Source organism: Nicotiana sylvestris, chromosome 8, assembly GCF_000393655.2.
Source record: "Nicotiana sylvestris chromosome 8, ASM39365v2, whole genome shotgun sequence".
NCBI lineage: Eukaryota > Viridiplantae > Streptophyta > Magnoliopsida > Solanales > Solanaceae > Nicotiana > Nicotiana sylvestris.
In genome coordinates, this window is record NC_091064.1 from 164,211,893 (window position 1) to 164,237,411 (window position 25,519).

At 33.0% G+C, this 25,519-nt stretch overlaps 1 long non-coding RNA gene across 1 annotated transcript; it reads right to left on the reverse strand.

The window, feature by feature from the left end:
* Positions 1-3,172: 3,172 nt before the first annotated feature.
* LOC104222879 (uncharacterized) lies at positions 3,173-5,907 on the reverse strand. The gene is made up of 3 exons (XR_710013.2): positions 5,783-5,907; positions 5,010-5,101; positions 3,173-3,881 (listed from the first exon to the last, which is right to left on the reverse strand). It is a non-coding gene; the product is annotated as an uncharacterized lncRNA (long non-coding RNA).
* Positions 5,908-25,519: the final 19,612 nt, after the last annotated feature.

Consider the following 25,519-nt stretch of genomic DNA (forward strand, 5'->3'; position numbering starts at 1 on the left):
TTCTTAAATTTTATTTGAAGAATACTTTGGTGTTATCGATGCTCGTTTTGGATTCCGAGCTTGAAAATAAGTTTGTATGGAGATTTGTAACTTCTATGTAAAATTGATGTCATTCTGAGTTGTCTAAGTATGATTCGTTGTGTTCAGAGCTAGTTGAAGAAGTTTGAAGTTCATAAGTTAATTAATTTGGTTTTAGGGTGCGATTCTCAATTCCGATTTTATGTGTTCCGAGGCTTCGAGCATGTCCGTATTAAATTTATGAAATTGTTGGTACAGTTGGACAGGGTCCCGGGTGGCTCGAGTGAGTTTCGGACCACCCAGAACTAAGTTCAAAATTTCTGAAATTTGCTGTTCTTGTTTCCTTATTCGCAAACAGTGAGAAGGCCTTGCGTTCACGATTAAGGAATTGGGGCTGGGGTTTTTTGTTATACGCATTTACAAAAATAGGGTCGCGGTCGCGAAGCTGCTGGACACTAGCCTCCGTATTTGCAATTGTTGGGTCGCGTTCGCGTAGAAGGTCCTGAGTCTGGGGGCTCAGCAAGTGGATGCCCTTCGCGTTCGCGTAGGGTGGGTCACATTCACGATTATTGGAGGGGGCTGGTATTCACGTTCGCATGAAGCTTCTCGCGATCACGAGGAGGCTTTTCAGGGGCCTTGGTAGTTTTGCCTTCGCGATCGCGTGGGCAATTACCATCGCAAAAAATGATCGTTGGTCAGTGACTTAAGTAAAAAACGGGACTTAGGCTCATTTTCTTCATTTCTATCAACTCTTGGCTGATTTTAGAGCTCATTGGAGAGAGGTTTTCACCTAGCATAATGGGTAGTTTTTACATTATGTGAGTTTAATATATAGATTATTGGTAGTTTTTAACATGTAAATTTTGAAAATTTTAGGATTATGTTGAAAAACCTAGGGTTTAATAAAAATGGAATTAGACTACGAAAATGATTATAGAATTGAGTAGAAATTACATATTTGAGTTCGCTAGGTCATGGATAATATTTATTTACAAAAATTTCCGGTTCCAGGTACGTGGGCCTGGGGGTGACTTTTAGGAATTTTTCAAATTGGGTTGGGTAATTACTCTAATAGTTAAATTTGAACTTTCGAGCATATATTGATTAGTTTGTATGAACTTTGGATAGTTTCAGATTGATCAGCACCGATTTGAGGCTATTAATATGATTTGCGGAAAGAGGACTTGAGAACAAGGTAAGTCTCTTACCTAACCTTGTAAGAGGGAATTATCCCCGTAGGTATTTTAAATTGTTATTTGCTAATAATTATGGGTGCTACGTACGTGCAAAGTGACGATAGTCCGTACGTAGCTAAAATCATGCTTATGTTCAGGTAGACTTAGGACTTTACCATGCAATGCTTGTATTATTTGAACCCCAATTGTTAGTTTAATTACTTGAATTTATAATTGAAATTGGATATGGGATTTTATGATACCGAGCTTTATTATCTTGAGTTTTGGCGGAATACTTGATTGTTGGTGGAAATTATGCCTTCCTTGAGTACTATTTCTGTGTTGTAGTCATTGACCGTAGTTTGTAGAGTTTCTCTATTCATGTGGATCGGGCCGAACACCTTAGCAGTATATTTAGATACATCTATGATTTACACCGGTCGACCCTCAGCGGTATACACAAGTATTCTGGATTAGGCCATACGACCTCGACATAATTCGTGCGTGATATTGGTAGAAGCCCGGTTGTACTTGGTATTTCCTTCGTCACTTGAGATTTGATAATTATGGCTCTTATTTGTTAAAAATTGGCATGTGATAATTGGAGAGTTTAAATTGACATACTGTTAAGGGATCATTATTTATTGTTTGTTATTATTGTATTTCATGATGCCTATTTATAATTCCTACACTTTACTTTTTGAACTCTAGTAAATGTCAATGTCGACTACTCGTTACTACTTCTTCGAGGTTAGACTAGATACTTACTGGGTACACGTTGTTTACATACTCATGCTATGCTTCTGCACAAATTGTGCAGGTATTAAGGCAGGTACATCTGGTATCCGATCAGGGGCGCATCCACACTACTTGGAGACTTAACAGTAAGCTGATCCTCCATGCTCCGATTTGCAGCACTCGAAGTCTCCTTCATGTTGCACTTTATTTTATATTTTATCTATTTTATATCACACACTTGTTGTAGTGGTTTGTATATTCTACTAGATTGCTCGTGCACTTGTGACACCGTATTTTGGGAATTTCTAGTAGATACTTATGATTTTTTATCTATTAATATCACTATTTCACTCTTACATTTTATTTTATACATTACATCACCATGGCTATTTATTCTTGATTTTTTTATTAAATAAAATTCATGACTTTAAAAGGAATAAAATGAACATTTAAATGGATAGTTCATTGTTGGTTTGCCTAACGGTAACGTTGGGCGCCATCAAGGCCTACAATGGAAATTGGGTCGTGACATTCTATTATTTGGCTTATGAATGAACTTAATGACGAGCGCAAAATACAATACAAAATTATTGCTCGCTAGTCAAAGATAATATAGTTTAATTATCGTCTCCAAATGGATTAGATTTAAATAGTGTTTGAATAATCTTCAGTTGACTACTATCCAGGAAAACTAACACTTGATTTGATGACTATTACTATGATTAACTATTAAAAATTAAGCAATTAACAATTGATCACAAAAGATAGCATATGAGCAACAAAGAAATATCAATGAGAGAAATAAGTGTATTTGGCTAGATATGTGCAAGATAATTAACTTGGGATTCAATTCTTGAGTTAATTCACTCTATAATACTGTTGATTATCATGAATTCAACAGATGATCAAATTACACTTGAAGTTAAGGTTCCTCTTTCGATTAAATGTTAATTTCATTAATTAATCCAATTGAAGCACGATAAACAATTGCAAGAATAAAATGTTGGTTATGTTCTAAAGTGTAACTTCTCGCGAATATTTTCCTATTTTCTAGTTTGATTAAGAATTCAAGAGGCTCTTTCGATTAGCTATTTGAATCATGAATTTAAACTAGAATATATGATGTAAAGAAATTCAATATCAAGCTCCTCTTTCGATTAAGCAAAATAAGAAACAACTCCATAATATGAACTAAAACTACATCAATTAATTCCATCAATTATCAAGAATCGAATCCCTAATCAAGTTATCAAAACACTGTATCTGTCAACACCCTAATGGAATTTACTCCATAGCTATGGAAAAAACCATCTCAATAAGGTTTAAACACAAAGAAAACATCAATGACAATGATTCGATACAAACTCTCATATTGCACCGCTCGTTGGTTGAAATCTTGATGAATTCTTGAGTCCTTTTGCCTTGGTTGGTTCTCCAATCATTCATAGGTCAAAAGTACTTCAAAAAATATATTTCTAGTGTATTTATACCATGTAGAAATAAATCCGGACAAAACTACCCTCTATGAGCCGAAATAGGAAAACCTGCAAACTTATTACACTTCATGCGTCACATAGTGCGTCGCAGGCTGCATCGCATCAGTGTACTTTACTCAGTTGCAAACTCTCTGAACTCCGCATGTTTGGCAAAATTTTGCCTTAGTGCATCTCACCATGCATTGCAGTCTGCGTTGCAGCAAATCTTTTTCTTATCAGACCAAAGAAACCCAGTCTCTGAACTTGTCAAACTTCTAACGCATTTTTGCACTAATGCATCACACCATGCTAGGCTTTGTGCGTTGCATTAGTGCATTTGTCCTGACCTTGCAATTTTTTCCCACTTTCGTATCCAACGCCTGTCCAAGAGCCCCGGATGCGATCCTAGTTTAATTCTTTAGATTTTACTCAGACTTCAAAGCTCCGATTTATCCTTTTAACTCGAAATCATTTCCTGCAAGACATAAAACACATCATAAGTGCAAATCACCATTATTTAAGCTCACACACACGTAAAATGCAGTAATTAGGGTGTAAAATACAGCTAAAACATGGTTTTCTAACCTACCATCAACACCCCACGCTTAGACTATTGCTTGTCCTCGAGCATTCAAACTACACTTCACATAGGGAAGACCTCTTCATTATACAACATTCCTAACACATCATGCCAAGAATATTAAAAATAGACTAAGCACCATATCATAACATCCTAACCTCAAGACTCTACTCAAAAGCACCACATATTTTTCACAACTTGTTCAGTTACTCTAACACAAAGGTCAAAGGCTTTACCTTACCTTTGCAAATCATGTGCCATCACACAAACACTACAGAGTAGTTTCACACACAATAAAATTCAAGAACAAAGGAACTCAAGATAGAAAGTATTCACTCACTTTAAGAAATAAAATTCATGCGCCACAGAGAATGTATCATAGGCTTGACCGTAGTGTAATACTCTACTAATTGAGCTCATTCAGTCAAGGATCAAGTAGGACTATTTTGGTTGTAATGCAGGCTGAGGAACGGGTAAGATACATATAGATATAGTGGCTACACCTCCCTGACCACTTTAATATATTTACATTAACAATTCAAATATCACACTTGTGTTGAACCAATTCCCAACCTTCACATCATATTAACACCAAGGTCCCGATTCCCTTAAGCACAGATAAAACAATATTTACCACTAGTATGAAATAAATTTCTTTATAATATATACAAACACCAACATTTCTGTCACGGCGCAAACCGATGGGCCGCCATGGGAATCTGATACCTTACTCAACTGAGTACCAACATAACGCATCTTTTCATGTCATACTATCATAGATAATTGAGCCGGAGAGGCTCCCGTGAAATGGGTAGAATACAACAAGTGATGCCAACTTATACATAAGCAATATGGGCCTCTAAGACCAAAATAATCACTTGAACACTGAACATAGGCTGACAAGGCCATACAATCTTTTACGTACATGACATCTGTCTACAAGCCTATAAGAAAATATAATTTTCATAAAGGTCAGGATAGAGTCCCACCATACCAAATAATACACATCTAACTCATACTAACCAGAAAAGCAACTCCGAAACAAATGGAGCGCACCAACATCTTCCGCTGAGCTGATAGCCTACATGGAGGGCTCCCAAACTGTCTATCAGGACCTGCAGTCATGAAACGCAGCATCCCCAGGCAAAAGGGACATCAGTACGAATAATGTACTGGATATGTAAGGCATATAAGTACATAACATACATGGAGGAAATATACAGTAAATGACTCCACCTGTATGTTTGAATAACTTTGTAAATCATGAAATAATTATAGTATCATGCATATGCATATGAATGTCATGTCGTGCATAGGTATATGTTTCATAACATCATCAGCCTCTGAGGGCATCCCATCATATCATCTTGGCCATTGTGGGCAAAATTATCAACGTATACCAGTTGATCAGGTGGTGGTGCGTATATAATGCCATAACCTTTCCCATATCCCATATACATATATATACATATATATATATACGCGTATATAACGCCATCTGGTCATGGTTCAATGTACATGAATGCAATGCATGAAAAGTACGTTAATAAAATCCTTCGGAATGTCATAAGACCATTTTGCCTTTGAGTGATATCATAAAGTAAACTCTTTTCTAATTTCATATTTTTCTGAGACCCATGAACAGATGATAAAAAATTATGACACATGGAAATTAAAGAACATAAATATCTCTAATACTTCTATGAATAGAGTCATTTATGGAATTTGTGCCTTTGCACATTTCATTTGTGTTGTATAGATCATGCCAAAAGAAAGAAGGGATAGCCTTAACATACCTGTTCCTTGAATTATTTGCACAAAATGAAGCTTCTTCTTTAATGAAAGAACGAAGCTTCTGCTTCTTTGAATTGAACAAAATTTTTGCTTAGGATTAGAATGTCTCCTTACATTTAAGTGTTAGCATATGTTTCTGAAGCTTTTTGCTTTAAAAGGAAAGATTGTGTAAAATTAAAATCAATAAAAACCAAGCTTTGTAATAAGGAAACCAAATTGGAAAAGTCTTATACGTAGGTGTCACTATGTACCTAACTTTAGGTGGCCACCTAAAACATTATGACTAAGAGTCATAAATCTTAGTAGTGGCTTGCTACCACGTCTTATTTCCACACTTCAATAATTAACTAGGTAATGTTCCGTTACTCGGTAATTAACCAATTTTCCGTATAATTAAGAATTATCTCCACTTACTTAAAATACTACTCTATTTTAACATACCTTGTACACTTTATGGTCATGTAGTACCTTGTATGACACTAGTCCATAAATACTGGGTATTTTAGCTCGGGCCGTATTTTACCCCAAAATGCCAAACTTGGACAAAATTTATTTTCTTTGACTTGCTCCACCTTTCACTTTCATGAATTTACTAATCACTTGTGAATAGCATAATCCTTATAATCTCCAAATAATCTTTTACTTGGACTGATGTCAATTACCTTACGACAAATTCAACGTAAAATACTTCATGGTGCAACATCGTCGTAACTTAATAGTGCGAAGCGTGACGTCACCGTAATGTAATACGGCTAGGTGCAACACCGTCGTAACTTAATACTGCAAAGCTTAACATCACCGTAATGTAATACTGCTGGGTGCAATACTGTCGTAACTTAATACTGCAAAGCGTAACATCATCATAATGTAATACTGCAAGGCATAACATCATCGTAATATATTACTGTAGAGGGTAACATCATCGTAATATATTACTGCAGAGCATAACATCGACGTAATATTGCGGAGCGTAACATTATCCCCCCCTTTGGAACATTCGTCCTCGAATGCTGACTGATGCACTTATCATTTTCTTAACTTATATCTTCCGAATACTTTAGAACCTCCCTTTCCATCTAGGCGACGAGTCTGTGAATAAGTCCAAAGTCCAAGGCACTCCCCTCTTAGGCCTCCTTCTCACACCATAACTTGTAGTCGAAATCCTTACAATCTCGTTACTGTTGCTACTTTTCATCATGCAGCCTGTACAAGTTTGACCTTGTAAGTGTGCCCAATCTCTAGGATTCATATGTAGAGCTTGATAAGATGTCCCTTTGGGCATCTATGAGTATACTGAAGTTCTTCGCTTGGTACTTTGTTGAATTCACGAATATTTCTATATCTCATCGCATAGGTCCGTTTAGCCATCCGTATGAATTTATTGCCATAACTCTTTAATTTATTGTTGATGAGGTCTGCTACCAAATCCCAGCTTACTCTCATTGCTTATTCTATATGTATAAATTTAAGTCCTTTAATGCTTCCTCATTACTGCTTATTTTTAGAATGACGGCCTAATCTCATCTCATATTTTGTGACTTTTGTCCATCCATTGTTGATTCACCTCAATATTGATCTACAATATACCACTGATAACTTGAAACTTCTTACGTAATACTTTGCCCCTAGGGCTTACGTTACATCAAGGAATATTCGAAGTAATTTTCCTGATCCACTTAGTGGCGATACCGTACTTCAATAACCCTATTCTATAGCATCCCAAGGTGATTCTCTTACGTGAGTATTTTAATCCCATACAATTCATGAATCCTTTTTTTTCTCTTTTTTTTTCAAATCATTACTCAATCGAAGGTCCAAACGTCATCCTTTATCTATCACAATTACGCCCTTATTCTACTATTATAGCAGCATTCCATCTCTTCTAAATACTACTTATGAAGGGTAACTCCTTTGAGTCCATTCAGGCTATACTGAGCTTACTATAACATAGAGAAGCCATTAGCTCCCTTGTTTTCATGGGCCTAATCCCGAGGACTTATCCATTCTCGTCACTTTCTCACTCGCCTTTTCACGTTCTTACATCATGTCATAAAACTTTGTCACTTTACTATACTTTGGCTTGCGGCCTATACATATCTATTTATACTACTCGTAATCTTCCTTCAACTTGCTTGAATTTCCTTGTATTATTTTAGAACATCAAGCGAGACATCACATCGTCTCTATCTCTTCTTTACATTCTTAACTAGACCTCTTGATACCTAGAAATCATTGACTAGAACATATGCCACTGACGATGCCGAATATCATTCTTGGATATTGAATCCCCGCACTTCTAGCCTTCTATTTGAAGTATGAACTATTCACAACCTTCTGCATCTCGTACATCATTTACCTTTACCTTACGTACTTAAAGTTTCATATCACGTCTTTTATCTCCTTAATGGCCTTCCTTCCATATAGGTAGAATTCACATCCATAATTTAAAACTCTATTATAATATTTGCACCTCTGGTGCCTATACAATCCGATAGGAGTTCCATACTGAATTCTTATGAGGCTAGTATTTTCTAACCGGCTTTATCGTAGAGTCATTATAGAATATGGTTGTTGTGCTATATCTCTTGCACCTCAATATTATGAGTGATTCTGCTATGTTCTCAATCACTATGTCCATAATTTTCTGGGTTCAATAATCAAACTCCTAATTTACTTAGTTGATGTAACTCTTTAGTTTTCTCTTTCCTCTGGTCAACCTTTACGTAGGCTTAAGCTATCTTGCGATCTGCGGCTCATTGTATTAGTTATTACTTTTAGCCGTTCATGGCGCTATGGGATATGCATGATACAATCCTTTAATAACTTAATCCTTCATCTGTGACCTGGTCTCATTTCTTTCTTTTAACATATACCAGAATCTTCTATGGCTGTATATGTTGTATGTATAAAACTCCGAACCCCTACACGCGTTCATAATGTAACCAACTCCAGATCATTGATAGAATAATCCCTTTTTTTTCATCTTAGCTTTCTTTAAACGTAAGCTATTACTTTTCCTGATTTTTCTGCCCCTTGTTGCATCCATACTTAGCTTATCTTAGTGCCCACATATTTGAAATTCCATCACTTCTGATTTTACTCCCTGTTCATTAGCCACTGTAGGTGCCACTTTCTTAGGAAGTTCATGCAATGTTGTTTTGAGACTAGTGTCACATGAGCATTTCCTCTTTAGGTCATTGTGCCGAGGTTGAAGCCTTCTTCCTTATTTTCTCAGCTAGTCTTTCGTCGTAGTACACAGGGAAGACCCTCTGACTCTTGTAAAGTTGTGAGCCTATTACATCGTATACTTGACGAAACTTCTGATGTCCTTCCTTGCCTATACTTATCCGTAGTTACTTATCTCCACGCCCTTGTTCTTGTAAGGTTGCTCCTGAACTGATATTTTGATTGCCTTCCCAGTGGCACTTTATTTTATCCCTGTAACACTCATACGGTACCTTTAACTACCCCGACTCCTATTTGAATATATCTCAAGTATTATAATGATATTACTGCCAGAGGCTGAATTCTCCATGTTGGAGTTTACTACATTTATCTTGCATGATCTGTTGATTTGTCTGTAACTTCATGTCTAGTCATGACTAGGCTCTTCCTGAATCAACTACTACTTACTCGTTAGCCCATTCTTATATCCATATTCTGCGTAATCTTTCTTGGGTTATTTCCGTTTATTACTTACCTTATGTACTGGCTCCTTATTTATCAATAATATCCCGTGCAGGAACCCTTACCTCCCTTACAGTAATTCTTCTATACCAAGGATAACAAAATCCCTCGCTCGCGATGGTGACATTTAGCATAACTGGCACATACAATCTCTTAAGCTTAACTTGTTCACATTGCTTGGTTTAGGGAAGCGTCTCCCTGAATGACCATTCTCTAAATTCATCATGGATCTTCTTCTGTTGTCCATTCTATTATTGCCGGAATGCAATGTGAAATTCTCATGATGCTGACTATTATCAAATCACTCAGTTCCTTATTCATGTTTAGTTTATCTTATTCACCAGTCCATACTGATTTTTATTACTTTAGGGTCTAACTTTTCCTTCTGGTAGTCGCGTTGGAGTCATGAGCTCATTTATCGAAATGAGGATATAACTTTATGACCTATACTCATTTGTTGTCTCAAGGCCTGTCACCCCTCGTCCCTTCCTTCAACTGGCTATAGACTCTGTAATACTGTCATTTTTTTACCGTCGTTATCCTTGCATTACACCTTATTCTTAATGCTTCCTTATCTCTCTTCTTATTTTCCTGCTAATATTTTTGACTATCACTTTCTTTTGAAAACTTCAACATGACAATCTTTTGCTTTTAGCCCCCCTTGCTTCATCCATTGGCTCTTCGGGTTGCCAAGCATTCTCGTTCTGCTAGGGATGGAAGCCATACTAAGGTAATATTTATCCCTTTAAGGCTTCCAGTGCCTATCTTTATAGTACTCATATCTAGCTGTACTATTTTAGAGTGCACCATCTGGGTGTCTCATAAAGAGATCTATTAGCACATTTGCAATATCCTTCGGAAATGTCAATTGACGAAACAATTCATCCATCATATCTTCTTATACTACTTCTATTAACCCCCATAGGGCATATCTGGAATGGGTGCAACCAATTATATATACCTTTGTTACTATTGAATATAACTAAAAAAGCTTATGTTCCTCTGCCTAAATTATAAACGTTGTTAACCTTCATTAAATGGGAGCCTCGTACCCTTCTTCATCTTGTTTCTTTTACTTGTTGAAACTTGTATTTATCTTTTGAATATCTCGTTATCATTCAATATAAAGATGGATAGACATTTCTTGCCTTAAGGCTTCTTATCAGGAAGCTTACACCTTTCAGTACACCTATGATCTTCTAAAGACCTCACATTTACTTGTCGTAGGCATGTTACAAAAATCCAATTCCTCTGACTCACCTTTCCACAACTATATCTCTTTCCAATCCTTCTTTCTAGATGTAGGTATCATCTTATTACAGAAAAAAAAGAATTTCGGAATTTGAATTCTTATAAATGAGCTCTACCACACGATCTAGAGTAAGAAGAAAGAGTGACAATCATAAATGCCCTATAGCCTCCTACTTATAAGTGTGGTGCACGACACACCCATAAATAAGACTCTACTAGACACGACTTGTAGACTTCCTAGGACAGAACTGCTCTAATACTACTTCTGTCACGACCCAAACCGATGGGCAGCAATAGGCACTCGGTACCTTACTCAACCGAGTACCAACATTATGTATCTTTTCATCTCATATTATCATAGATAACTGAGCCGGAGAGGCTACCGTGAAATGGGTAGAATACAACAAGTGATGCCTACTTATACATAAGCCATATGGGCCTCGAAGACCAAAATAACCACTTCAACACTGAACATAGGCCAACAATGCCATACAATCTTTTACGTACATGTCATCTGTCCACAAGCCTCTAAGAATACATAAGTTTCATAAAGGTCGGGACAGAGTCCTGCCATACCAAATAATACACATATAACTCATACTAACCAGACAAGCAACTCCGAAGCAAATGGAGCGCACCAACATCTTCCGTTGAGCTAATAGCCTACTTGGAGGGCTCTCGAACTGTCTAACAGGACCTGCGGGCATGAAACACAGCGTCCCCAGGCAAAAGGGACATTAGTACAAATAATGTACTGAGTATGTAAGGCATATAAGTACATAACAGACATGGAGAAAATATAGAGTAAATGACTCCACCTATATGTCTGAATAACTTTGTAAATCATGAAATAATTATAGTATCATCCATATGCGTATGAATGTCATGTCGTGCATAGGTATATGTTTCATAACATCATCAGCCTCTGAGGGTATCGCATCATATCATCTTGACCACTGTGGGCAAAATAATCAATGTATACCAGCTGATAAGGTGGTGGTGCGTATATATAACACCATAACCTTTCCCATATCCCAAATACATACATATATATACATATATATATATATATATATATATATATATATATATATATATATATATATATATATATATATATATATACATATACATATATACGTGTATATAACGCCATCTGGTCATGGGTCAATGTACATGAATGCAATGCATGAAAAGTACGTTAATAAAACCCTTCGGAATGTCATAAGAACATTTTGCATTTGAGCAATATCATAAAGTAAACTCTTTTCAAATTTTATATTTTCTAAGACATATGAACAGATGATAAAATATTATGACTCATTGAAATTCAAAAACATAGATATCTCTAATACTTCTATGAATATAGTCATTTATGAAATTTGTGCCTTTTCACGTTTCGTTTTTGTCGTATAGATCATGCCAAGCTTTGTTTAGCATATGTTTCTGAAAGTTTTTCCTTTAGGAGGAAAGATTGTGTAAAATGAAATCAATAAAAACCAAGCTTTGTAATAAGGAAACCAAATTGGAAAAGTCTTATACATAGGTGTCACTATGTACCTAACTTTAGGTGGCCACCTAAGGCATTATGACTAAGAGTCATATGTCTTAGTAGTGGCTTGCTCCCACGTCTTATTTCCACACTTCAATAATTAACTAGGTAACTTCCCGTTACTCGGTAATTAACTAATTACCCGTATAATTAAGAATTATCTCCACTTACTTAAAATACTACTCTCTTTTAACATACCTTGTACATTTTATGGTCATGTAGTACCTTGTATGACACTACTCCATAAATACCGGGTATTTTAGTTCGGGCCGTATTTTACCCCAAAATGCCAAACTTGGACAAAATTCATTTTCTTTGACTTGCTCCCCCTTTCACTTTCGTGAATTTACTAATCACTTGTGAATAACATAATCCTTATAATTTCCAAATAATTTTTTACTTGGACTGATGTCAATTACCTTATGACAAATTCAACGTACAATACTTCAGGGTGCAACATCGTCGTCACTTAATACAGCTAAGCGTGACATCACCGTAATGTAATATTGCTGGGTGCAGTACTGTCGTAACTTAATACTACGAAGCATAACATCTTCGTAATGTAATAGTGCTGGGTGCAATATTGTCGTAACTTAATACTGTGAAGCGTAACATCATCGTAATGTAATACTGCAAGGCATAACATCATCGTAATATATTACTGTAGAGGGTAACATCATCGTAATATATTACTGCAGAGCATAACATCGATGTTATACTGCGGGGTGTAACAATTTGTTTTCTTCTTTTGCTAGATTCTGAGTTTTATTTTGATTCCTTACAAGTGGCTCTCACAATTTTTTTTTCAAACAGTGCATGTTTCTCCTGTTCTATAGTTCCACTCAAAAACCCAACCATACCTCCACTTAGCTTTTAACAAGCTCATAAATATATCAAGTGCTTAAGAGAGGTAAACGCTTCAAACAGATAGTCAATTCAAACAAAGGGGTCAGGCTTGTAGTGTGGTTGGCAAAGAAAATAGGATTACAGGCTCAAAGGGCTACTAGGGTACACAACAATTAGGCGGATCACAAGCATATAATTGGCACACAAAAAAAATTCCTATATCACTTCCTAGACTGAACAAGACTCTATTTCGCTTTGCAAACACATATGGCAAGTTCTAGACATCATCTGACCTGCACAGAATATCAACAAAATCTCACTTTCACATTGGCACATAATTCACTTAGGATCGGGTCTATCCCGACTCTCTAGTCAAAGTAGTTAAGCAGAGTCACAATAAACCAATTTAAGGTATTTATGTATAAGTAAAGAACTGAGCCTAAGTGTAATGGCCTGGCTGGTCATCTGGTCATTTTGAGAAATTGCGTCTGGTTTGACAATTTCAGGTTATGAGTAGCTTTACATAGTGTTTTATGACTTGTGTGCATCATCAGCTCTGGCTTTTGAGTGGTTTGGAAATGATTTTAAGGGGTGACTCTCATTTGAGAAGCTCAAAGTTGAAAGAATTGATCAAGTATGACTTTTTTTTGAGTATTTGACGTCAGATCGGAGATTTGATGATTCGGGTAGCTCCAAATGATGATTTTGGACTTGGGCATATGCCCAAATTTATATTTCGATGTTTCTAAAAGGTTTCGGCACCATTTGGCAGAAGTTGGTCATTTAAAGGTTTAGAATTTTCCTAAGTTTGACCATGGTTTGACTTTAAGGCTATAGGGTTCAGATTTTGGTTTCTTTTTTTTTTAGCCAAATGGTCAAGCCTTTTCATTTAAAGGTTTAGAATTTGCAGGTAAGTTCCAAATGACAAAACATACCCGCAAATTTTGGTGTCATTTGGAGTTGATTTGATGTGGTTGGGACGCTCGGTTGTAATCCTAGAAGTTCTTGAAGTTCATTGGGATTTTCATGCATTTTTGCATCCGATTCGTGATTCTAGACGTTATTTTGATGGTTTGATCGCATGAGCAAGTTCGTATGAGGTTATTATACTTGTGTGCATGTTTGGTTGGGAGCCCGAGGGACTCGTGTGAGTTTCAGATAGGCTGCAGACCATATTGAACTTAGAAGAATATTTGGTTTTTGCTATTTCTGATATCTGGTGTCATGTGCTTCGCGATTGTGAAGCCTCTTTCACGATCGCGAAGGGGAATATGGGTTGGGGAAGAGTTTCTTCTGCGCGAACGTGAGGAGCTGGTCACGAATGCGAAGTATTGGGGACTTACCCTTCACGAACGCGTCCTTCCTCTCGCGAATGCGTAGAGTTATGGGGTCGTTGGAGGGATCCTGTCAGTTACTCTTTGCGAATGTGTTCACTGGGCCGCAAACGCGATGACAGGGGGTAAGTAAGCCTTAGCGAACACGAAGGCCATTGGTTGTTGCTGCTTGGCAAACGCGTCAGTGCCTTCGTGAATGCGAAGAAGGCCTGACGCCTAGTCAATTAAATATCCCAAACACGGGATTCCACCCATTTTCACCATTTTTTATTAGAGCTCGGCCTAGAGGCATTTTTGAAGAGAAAATTCATTATTAATTCTTAGTTTAATATACTTTAACTCGTTTTCCTCCATTTCTATCAACACTCATTGATTTCTAACATTAATCTATGCTCTTTCATGGTAGAAAATTAGGAATTTTGGGAAGAATTGGGATTTTTTGTAAAATTGAGAGTTAGACCTCAAATCCTAATAAAAGCATGTTTTAGGGAAGGAATAGATACCCCTATAGAAATATACTTGGCAGATGATAGAATTGTACAACCTATAGAAACGAGTATAATAAGTGCCGTAAGAGGTAACTTAATATACCAAAAATTTAAATTTATAATAAGTGCTAACTATTCAGTAGCAGTAGATGATAAAAATATAGATAAATCATTAGTACTATACTGGAAAATGTCTGGAATAGAATTAGCACCAGGAAGTAAAATATTCACAGCAAGATGTAAAAATCTATATGTCTTAACAACAAAACATAAGATAACAGCTAAAAATAAAATAAATAAAATAAAAATAGAAAATCCATTCGAAAGAATAGTATCAGTTATAGACAACAATGATTACAGTTATACGGAAATGGACATGGATGAAGATTTAGAAATAGTAAAAGAAAGATTAAGCACATCAAAACGAATAAATAATGAAATGCCAGAAACGTCATCAAGAATAAGTACATCAAGAAGTACATCAAGAAGAATAAATTATACCACTCCACAAAAATTAATAGAACAAAAAATAGAAGAAATAAACTCACACCATTATTATATAACAGGAATAATGGACCAAAGAAAATATTTAATACTAATAAATACAGGACAGGAAGAGAATTATGTTATAAGAGAATTAATACCAGAACAAGAGATAGTAACAATAGAACAGCAAAATTCAGAACTACCAAAAGCGTTAAGAAAAAACGAAGAAACAACTGAAAAAGAATTAATTATTGGAGGAATACCAATATTAATAAATTTTAAAATATATCAAGGCGATAAAAACATTACACTAGGAATAAAATGGTTAGAAAAAGTCAAACCATATAAATTAGAAGATAGGCAATTAACAATAAGTTATGAAAATAAGAAAATAATAATAAAAAGAACTTTGATATAATGCCAAAGATATACATACTTGCCAAGATAATAGTAGAAGGATATTATAATAGATACTATACACCTATGATGGATACAGGAGCAGAAGCTAACATGTGTAGACATAATTGTTTACCAGAAAGTAAATGGGAAAAGCTAAAAACCCCTATAGTAGTAACAGGATTCAATAATGAGGGAAGTATGATAACATACAAAGCAAGGAATATAAAAATACAAATATGGGATAAAATATTGACCATAGAAGAAATATATAGTTATGAATTTACAAATAAAGATATATTATTAGGAATGCCATTTTTAGATAAATTATACCCACATATAATAACAAAAACACATTGGTGGTTTACTACCCCGTGTAAACAAAAATTAGGAGCAAAAAGAGTAAATAATAAAGTAAGAAAAACAACACCCTGGATTAAAGGAAGTGAAAAGATTACCCAAAAATTAGAAAATGTAATACAAAGCAACCATAATATAGAAATAATCATTTTCTCAATAAATAAAATAAAATTACTACAAGATAAATTAGAATTACTATATAATGATAATCCACTCCGAGGATGGGAAAAACATAAAACAAAAATAAAGATTGAACTAATAGATGAAAATAGCATAATAACACAAAAACCTTTAAAATACAATTTTAATGATTTAACAGAATTTAAAATGCATATAAAGGAATTATTAGACAATAAGTACATACAAGAAAGTAATAGTAAACATACCATTACGTATATGTTTTCTAATTAGTAGTTATTCATTCTAGTTGGACTTCTGGTACATAGTTATCATCTCCGTTGCATTTTGAACATATGTGGTCTGGATATTTGTGTCCTACTAGTTTGCAGTATCTTGTTAATAACTCGTTTGAAATAAATTCTTTTTTCAATGCTCTGGTAGTTGGTTGCATTTCTGGCTAGGTAGATATCAACATTTTATGGATAACTACTTTAACCAATTAGAAAATTGTATAATATATATAGATGATATACTGTTGTATTCTAGAACAGAGAACGAACATATAAAACTACTAGAAAAATTCATACACATTGTAGAAATATCAGGAATAAGTTTAAGTAAAAAGAAAGCAGAAGTAATGAAAAATCAAATAGAATTTTTAGGTATACAAATAGACAAAAACGGAATAAAAATGCAAACCCATATAGTACAAAAAATAATTAACTTAAATGAAACACTTGATACAAAAAAGAAGTTACAATCATTTTTAGGATTGGTTAACCAAGTAAGAGAATATATTCCTAAATTGGCAGAAAACTTAAAACCATTACAGAAAAAATTAAAAAAGGATATAGAATATCATTTTGACGAAAAAGATAAAATACATATACAGAAGATAAAAAATATGTGTAAAAAATTACCAAAACTATATTTTCCGGATGAAAAGAAACAGTTTACATATATTGTAGAAACTGATTCTAGTGATCACAGCTACGGAGGAGTTCTAAAATATAAATATGATAATGAAAAAATTGAACACCATTGTAGATATTATTCCGGATCATACACGGAACCACAATTAAAATGGGAGATAAATAGGAAAGAACTATTTGGATTATATAAATGTTTGTTAGCATTTGAGCCATATATTGTTTATAACAAATTTATAGTAAGAACAGATAATACACAAGTAAAATGGTGGATAACACGGAAAGTACAGGATTCAGTAACTACAAAGGAAATAAGGAGACTTGTATTGAATATACAAAATTTTACATTTACAATTGAAGTAATACGAACTGACAAGAATGTTATTGCAGACTACCTATCAAGACAAAGGTACCCAAACAGATGAAAGCCAAGAATCAAAAGACATATTTACAATCCTTACTACTCTATCTTTACAGATGGATGGTATGGGAAAAAGATTACAACAGCTAGAGGAAAGCAAGCTAAGTCAGCAGCATGACTATAAAAATGCGGAACTAAGTCAATCGGAAGAAACAAAACATTATGGGATAAAAGGTTAAATAAGAAATGGGCACCAAGACAGATAACTGAACAATATAATTTTTTAGATCTAGATTGTGTAGCAGATATAAATAAAACAATACAATTATGGATAGGATATATCTCAAAACAACTAATAGATAATAAAATAGCAATAGCGGAAACACCAGGATATATAGAAAGAACATTAATAGGAACTGTAAAATTATGGTTACAAAATTTATCAAGTGAAAGCTTAGACACATTAAGGAGTAATAAAAAACTTGACGGTACAACTACAACAACAGTTACAGATATATTAAATAAATATGAAATAGCAATAAGAAATGAATTTAGTAGTATGACAACAGAAGTAGAAGAACAAAATAAAGAAAAAATTACAAATAGGAATTTAATGACAAAATTAGCAATATGTAATATGTGTTATATAGATGAATATACTTGTGCATTTAGAGACTATTATTATAAAGGAACATATAGTCCGGATGAAAGTAAAGAGATAAGAAAATTATATTTTACAAAATTACCAGAACCCTTTAGCTCAAAAATAATAAAAAATTGGAACGAAGCAGGACTAGCAGATACATTAGGAGCAAGGATAAAATTTCTACAAAACTGGTTTATAGAATTATGTGAAAAATATAAAGAAAACATGAAAATGGAAAAAATATTAGTAAAAAATTTGGCATGTTGCAAAAGTAGAATAGCACCCCAATTTGGCTGCACAGATAAATATTACAAAAAAGAAGGAAAGAAAAAGAAATTTAAATCAAAATATTCAAAATATAAATATAGGAAACCAAGAGGAAGATATTATGTAAAAAATTATAAACATAAAAAACCATATAGGAAAAAGAAAAAACTAACATAATGTACTTGCTATAATTGTGGAAAGCTAGGACATTTAGCCATATAGAAGAATCAGATGAGGAAAATTATGACTGAAAAAGATATACAAATTATACAACAAGAAGAACACCAAGATGAACAATCTTCAGAACAAAAAATAATATTTGACGCTAATATATTTGAACAAATAAAAGGAAAAGAATTGGATCTAAGCATAGACAAAATATTAGAAGTACCAACAATAAAGAATTGGTTTAAAAGACAGAAAGAAGAATACTATGTAGTAAGCCAAAGAGAACATATAATAGATTGTAAATACATCAAAGGTAAAGCACAAATACCAATTTTAAATAAAAGACTACTAAATAAAGAAATACAAGATATAAAAGCAAAAAATCCAATAAAATATGTACACTTAGGAGGAACGGAGATCAGACAGCTACTGGAAACACATAATGTAAAGTAAATAGTACTAGTCACATTCATGAACAGTAAAGGTCGTTCATGAATAGTAAGAGTCATGTAAAAAAGTCGTAAAGTAAATAGTACTAGTCACATTCATGAACAGTAAAGGTCGTTCATGAATAGTAAGAGTCATGTAAAAAAGTCGTAAAGTAAATAGTACGAGTCACATTCATGAACAGTAAAGGTCGTTCATGAACAGTAGGAGTCGTTTAAATTTTCTATATATTTTGTAAATCAGAGGAAGGGAGGACAGCCTCAGACATCCTCATACTCACCTTCTCTCTCTTATCTTCTCTCAATAAAATATTTGATTATATACAAACTTCTGAAAGTTATGGAGCATTCAAACGAGTTACAAAACCAGGTAAGTTTATTCATAATCATGTTTAACTAAACTCTTATATTCCTTATAATCTCTTGAATATCATAATTGTTTATCATGTTATAGTACTGTTATAAAGAACATCTTGAGAAAGTTTGCCTGTCTAATAATGCTGAGAGTAGTTAAGCCCAGACTATGCCATCCTAAAGTGGAAACCAGTAGGCAAGGAAGCCGTTTAGGGGAGTACACAGAGTTGAGGCGCTGGTAGTTGGTTGCATTTCTGGCTTTAATAATGATAAAATCCATTTCTGGACTTCATCCATATCTCCTTGTCGTAGTTCCTTTGAGTTGGCATATATCATTAACTGGTCTCTGGAATAGTAGCTCCAGATAGCATTTCCTTGTAGATAATTGTTAGCTAGTTCTTGAATAATAGTTGCTATACCAATTATTCTTTTATTGGCATAGAAACTTGGTATCTCCATTTTCTGTATCTCCGGTTGTTTCTCTATCTCTTCCGGTATTATCATATCTCGTGTTAGTCCTATCTTTATCACCTGTATTATGGGTTTTATTTCGTCATATAGTATTTCCGCTGGTGCTGTATAGAATTTGATGAAGAATAGGTTGCCTTTTGTAATTCTCTTGAAGGTGACAAATGCTTTGTATAGCTCTGGTATTCCAATTATTTCTTCTCCGTCGTGGGTATATACTGTGCTAAGTAGTCCGTAGTTGTAACATGTCTTTACTAAGTTTGCTTTTGTTTTTGGCTGGGCTATAAGCCTATTATATCCCTGTAGTTTTTGGGTTACATAATCCTGTGTTGGATCTGTAGTAGTAGTTGATCTAGGGTTTAGGTTCAAGAATGTCTGAATTTTATATATATTCTCAATATATGTTTGAGTAATATGGTTATATACCTTTTTGTTGTGGTGTAGGCTATTGGCATAGGTTGTAGTTTGTGGGGCTATAACTATTGCTTCTCTTGGCTTTTTTGATGTAAATGGCTTATCAAATACGTTGTTTAGGTTTACATTGATATGTGGCTTTTTGTTAACTTGTTTGCTTGTACCTGCAGCTGTATATAAAGCAACTGTGTTATGGGTTTTTTGGAGTTTCCCAACGTCTCCTTCTAACTCTGGAAGTTTAGAGTCTTCCGTTTGACTTAGTTCCGCATTTTTATAGTCATGCTGCTGACTTAGCTTGCTTTCCTCTAGCTGTTGTAATCTTTTTCCCATACCATCCATCTGTAAAGATAGAGTAGTAAGGATTGTAAATATGTCTTTTGATTCTTGGCTTTCATCTGTTTGGGTACCTTTGTCTTGATAGGTAGTCTGCAATAACATTCTTGTCAGTTCGTATTACTTCAATTGTAAATGTAAAATTTTGTATATTCAATACAAGTCTCCTTATTTCCTTTGTAGTTACTGAATCCTGTACTTTCCGTGTTATCCACCATTTTACTTGTGTATTATCTGTTCTTACTATAAATTTGTTATAAACAATATATGGCTCAAATGCTAACAAACATTTATATAATCCAAATAGTTCTTTCCTATTTATCTCCCATTTTAATTGTGGTTCCGTGTATGATCCGGAATAATATCTACAATGGTGTTCAATTTTTTCATTATCATATTTATATTTTAGAACTCCTCCGTAGCTGTGATCACTAGAATCAGTTTCTACAATATATGTAAACTGTTTCTTTTCATCCGGAAAATATAGTTTTGGTAATTTTTTACACATATTTTTTATCTTCTGTATATGTATTTTATCTTTTTCGTCAAAATGATATTCTATATCCTTTTTTAATTTTTTCTGTAATGGTTTTAAGTTTTCTGCTAATTTAGGAATATATTCTCTTACTTGGTTAACCAATCCTAAAAATGATTGTAACTTCTTTTTTGTATCAAGTGTTTCATTTAAGTTAATTATTTTTTGTACTATATGGGTTTGCATTTTTATTCCGTTTTTGTCTATTTGTATACCTAAAAATTCTATTTGATTTTTCATTACTTCTGCTTTCTTTTTACTTAAACTTATTCCTGATATTTCTACAATGTGTATGAATTTTTCTAGTAGTTTTATATGTTCGTTCTCTGTTCTAGAATACAACAGTATATCATCTATATATATTATACAATTTTCTAATTGGTTAAAGTAGTTATCCATAAAATGTTGATATCTACCTGGTGCATTTTTATATCCAAATGGTAATACATTCCATTCATAAAATCCTTGTGGTACTGTGAATGCTGTTAACTTCTTAGATTCGTCTTCTAGTTTTAAATGGTAAAATCCTGATTTACAATCAAACTTACTAAAATAGTTATATCCTTGTATTTGTCTGATTTTTAGTATTTTATTTGGTATCGGATAATTATATGTTTTTGTTTTTGCATTTAAGTTTCTATAATCTATAACCATACGGCTTTTTCCTCGTTTTTGCTCACTATGCTTATTTACTATAAATGCCGGGCTAGTATGTTTACTATTACTTTCTTGTATGTACTTATTGTCTAATAATTCCTTTATATGCATTTTAAATTCTGTTAAATCATTAAAATTGTATTTTAAAGGTTTTTGTGTTATTATGCTATTTTCATCTATTAGTTCAATCTTTATTTTTGTTTTATGTTTTTCCCATCCTCGGAGTGGATTATCATTATATAGTAATTCTAATTTATCTTGTAGTAATTTTATTTTATTTATTGAGAAAATGATTATTTCTATATTATGGTTGCTTTGTATTACATTTTCTAATTTTTGGGTAATCTTTTCACTTCCTTTAATCCAGGGTGTTGTTTTTCTTACTTTATTATTTACTCTTTTTGCTCCTAATTTTTGTTTACACGGGGTAGTAAACCACCAATGTGTTTTTGTTATTATATGTGGGTATAATTTATCTAAAAATGGCATTCCTAATAATATATCTTTATTTGTAAATTCATAACTATATATTTCTTCTATGGTCAGTATTTTATCCCATATTTGTATTTTTATATTCCTTGCTTTGTATGTTATCATACTTCCCTCATTATTGAATCCTGTTACTACTATAGGGGTTTTTAGCTTTTCCCATTTACTTTCTGGTAAACAATTATGTCTACACATGTTAGCTTCTGCTCCTGTATCCATCATAGGTGTATAGTATCTATTATAATATCCTTCTACTATTATCTTGGCAAGTATGTATATCTTTGGCATTATATCAAAGTTCTTTTTATTATTATTTTCTTATTTTCATAACTTATTGTTAATTGCCTATCTTCTAATTTATATGGTTTGACTTTTTCTAACCATTTTATTCCTAGTGTAATGTTTTTATCGCCTTGATATATTTTAAAATTTATTAATATTGGTATTCCTCCAATAATTAATTCTTTTTCAGTTGTTTCTTCGTTTTTTCTTAACGCTTTTGGTAGTTCTGAATTTTGCTGTTCTATTGTTACTATCTCTTGTTCTGGTATTAATTCTCTTATAACATAATTCTCTTCCTGTCCCGTATTTATTAGTATTAAATATTTTCTTTGGTCCATTATTCCTGTTATATAATAATGGTGTGGGTTTATTTCTTCTATTTTTTGTTCTATTAATTTTTGTGGAGTGGTATAATTTATTCTTCTTGATGTACTTCTTGATGTACTTATTCTTGATGACGTTTCTGGCATTTCATTATTTATTCGTTTTGATGTGCTTAATCTTTCTTTTACTATTTCTAAATCTTCATCCATGTCCATTTCCGTATAACTGTAATCATTGTTGTCTATAACTGATACTATTCTTTCGAATGGATGTGAATATTTTACTTCCTGGTGCTAATTCTATTCCAGACATTTTCCAGTATAGTACTAATGATTTATCTATATTTTTATCATCTACTGCTACTGAATAGTTAGCACTTATTATAAATTTAAATTTTTGGTATATTAAGTTACCTCTTACGGCACTTATTATACTCTTTTCTATAGGTTGTACAATTCTATCATCTGCCAAGTATATTTCTATAGGGGTATCTATTCTGTTAGGGTAAATGATTGAAGCATGAAAAACATGGTAGTGACCAGAAAAGATTGTTCAGTATAACTTATTAAAATATGATAAACTCTATGATAAACAAAGAGGTTAGAGGGAATATGTTTAGTAAATACATGATAAGGATAAATAGTAAATCTGAATGAACAACCACAACCACACGTATTTATTAGAAGAAAATATTGAGTACAAAATACTTATATTATATATCTTTAACAGACTTAATAACGATATTAAAAGAAAAATTTATGATATTTTAGTTACTTTTGAAATAATATATGTAATGGAACAAGCATTTACAGAACTAATTGTATCACAAGAAATAGATATATTAGATCTATATGAACTAGATTTATATTCAGATTAATGATCACATATCAAGTTAATAAAATCTGTTTATAAATGAAACATAACACTTTTCATTATATAAGATTCTATAACACCCAGAAATGGAAACTTCTTAAAACCCTCAGTAACATAAATAGAAAAATAGATTGTGTTAAACACAATATTAAAACCTGCAAAGACATAATTAGATATAATAGATTACGTAATAAAGCTTTATTAACTATAGAAAATGAAATTGAATTCTATGAAGATAAACTTGAAAGTTATCAACACCGAAAAGAAATAAATCTGAGAAATATAGAAACCATGGATATATGTATCAACAGGTATACATCTCAGTATTAAACATGACCCCTCAAATTGGTATCAGAGCTATGGAAAATAAACATTTATATTAAGAAGCAAATCATGAAAAATAACACTGACATTAATAGTACAAACCCGCAAAACAGTGAAACAATTAAAATAACTAAGAAATCGCAGAAAATTAGAAAGAAACTAAAGAAACTATACATAGAATATGAATACTTAAGTATCACAAAAATAAACAAAGCTAGGCTGTCTAAATTAATCGATATAATATCTAAAACAGAATATAAATATGTTTGTTATCTAAAGGATAAAAGATGAATAAAGAAGAATTCGCACTAGAAGAGAAAACATATGAGAATCCAGAAGGATTAAAAATAACAATAATATTTTCCAACTTAGGAAGAAGATATAAAAAAATAGGAAATAACCTAAACTTAATGTTAGAAAAAGAAACTGTAAAACTAGAGGATAGTTTAACTGCCATGGTTAGAATAACAAAAGAAAACGAAGAAATAGATAGAAAACGAGAGATTAAAGAAATACAACAGCAAGCTAAAGAAAAAATACAACAGATAGAGGAAGTAAAAAACACTAAAATAACAGAATTAGAAAAAGAATTAGAGATGCTAAAACAGATGTATGCAAATAAACTAAAAGAAAAGGAAAAACGTAAAGAAGAAGAACAAGAACTAAAACTAACAAATGAGATAGAAAAGTTCAAATTACAGTTAGAAGAAGTACAAGAGAGTCCATCAAAAATAAGTATAAACGAAATAAATGACCAAAGTGATAAAGACACAAAACTAGGAGAAAACTATTCAGAAATAAGTGAAACATACACAGAACTTATAGAAAAAACAGAAAAGATAAAAATAAACCCAGAAATAAATACAGGAGATATGAACGAGGATAAACCAAGCATATCAGGAGTAAAAAATCCAAAACATTTCAACCCAACCTATTACAGAGTAAGTTATGATGCATATGATAGAAACAAAACATTATGGGATAAAAGGTTAAATAAGAAATGGGCACCAAGACAGATAACTGAGCAATATAATTTTTTAGATCTAGATTGTGTAGCAGATATAAATAAAACAATACAATTATGGATAGGATATATCTCAAAACAACTAATAGATAATAAAATAGCAATAGCAGAAACACCAGGATATATAGAAAGAACATTAATAAGAACTGTAAAATTATGGTTACAAAATTTATCAAGTGAAAGCTCAGACACATTAAGGAGTAATAAAAAACATGACGGTACAACTACAACAACAGTTACAGATATATTAAATAAATATGAAATAGCAATAAGAAATGAATTTAGTAGTATGACAACAGAAGTAGAAGAACAAAATAAAGAAAAA